This window comes from Pyxicephalus adspersus, chromosome 2 (assembly GCF_032062135.1).
Source record: "Pyxicephalus adspersus chromosome 2, UCB_Pads_2.0, whole genome shotgun sequence".
NCBI lineage: Eukaryota > Metazoa > Chordata > Amphibia > Anura > Pyxicephalidae > Pyxicephalus > Pyxicephalus adspersus.
In genome coordinates this window covers 96,210,479-96,212,118 of record NC_092859.1, presented here as the reverse complement: position 1 = coordinate 96,212,118, position 1,640 = coordinate 96,210,479, and positions in this window count along the sequence as shown.

Here is a 1,640-nt window from a genome sequence, read left to right as displayed (position 1 = left end):
AAAAAAAAACAGAATCATTTTCAAGTCATATATTGAGAAAAAGATAATAACCAATACAAAAGGCACGTAAGACCAGCTAGGAAGCGTACAAGGGTCAATTTAGATCTGTGTGGAATGTCAATACACATGCAGTAACACACCTTATGTGTTAAGATACTTTGATTAAGGCAGCGCATTCAAAGTGTATATCACCACAATCTAGCACGCATGTTACATGCAATTATTGCATCATCGCATGCAGACCTATAAGGGGAAGAACAAGATACTAATAGCTGAACTAAATATTTTGAGGAACTACTTTCAGAAAGAAATTGTCAAAATGTATTGGAAAACAAAAGCAAAGAAAAAAAAAAACAAAAAAAGAGTTCCATAATAAAGAAAATTAAAAATACTAAAGCAGCTGGAGAGGGCAATATTGTAAATGTGTTATGTTTAAGTAAATGTAATTGTGAAATTTCAATATTCTTTGTATATAAATATTGTAAACAAACTTTATGAACTGAAGACATATTTAATTCACCTAAAGTATAGGAAAGTCAAGGGATGCAAAGCTAGGCATCACATACACAATATTCAGAAAGAGACCCTCCTATTTGTGAAAACAACCAAGGAATACTTATATTAAACATGGTATGAAGTGCTACTGAAATATTCAGGACAGTATATGCGTGGCATTAGGCCAGATAAAAGTACATCCAATCAGATATTTATGATCAGGCAGATCATTTTTCTGAGATTGACCAGGAACTGTATATGTATTTGTTGTCTTTAGGCAATCATGTGATAACAGAAATAGGTGCTTAAAATACGCATACTGTAATGTAAAAAAAATTAAACCTTATTCAGATGATATGGAAGACCAATATAAAAATAAGGAATAGGGAGGGAAAAGTGGTTGCAATTAGGAGCAGAATTAAGCAGGCTATTTATAGTTGGTCTAAACAAGTCCATCCAGAAAGGCAGGCAGGAAAAATATTTATTAGATCCAGTGAAATTTGCAGTTATGTAGATGATATAGTGATTGTGAAAAGGAGTGAAAAATACAGTAATATGCAATAAATATATGTAGTGGAAAAAGCTTTATGAATATTTGAGAGATGCATACTAATAGGAATTGTATTAAATGAAAGAAATATATGAAGAATAGGCTATAACCATGTGCTAGAAATAACAAAGGAATAATACACTGCTAGACATATTAAAGCACAGCACATGAGATAGTTGGGTAGTGGGAGAGTAAGAAGGGTGAATGCACATTGTATAGATAAATAGGACAGATTCTGGCTGTGGTGTCAGGAGAAGTACTGTACAAGTATGTAATTTTAGGGTGACCCCTGATTTTTTAATAATAACTATGTCCTTTGGGATACATTAATTATAGTCACATAGTTAGCGGTTAATTTTTTTATTCTCTTGCTGTCTGGGTAGTGGGCAGGATCTTTTAACAATTATTTAATAAACAAATATAATAAAGAAAACCGTTCTACTAACTGATCATTAAATATAATCTGAATAAAAAAATTATTAAATGAATGTGATATATGTATAATAGGCTATAATTAATAGATCCACAATGAAACATGTATCCCCTCAACATGTTAGGGTTTATATAAGATCTGCTAGATCACAGTTATTTACGA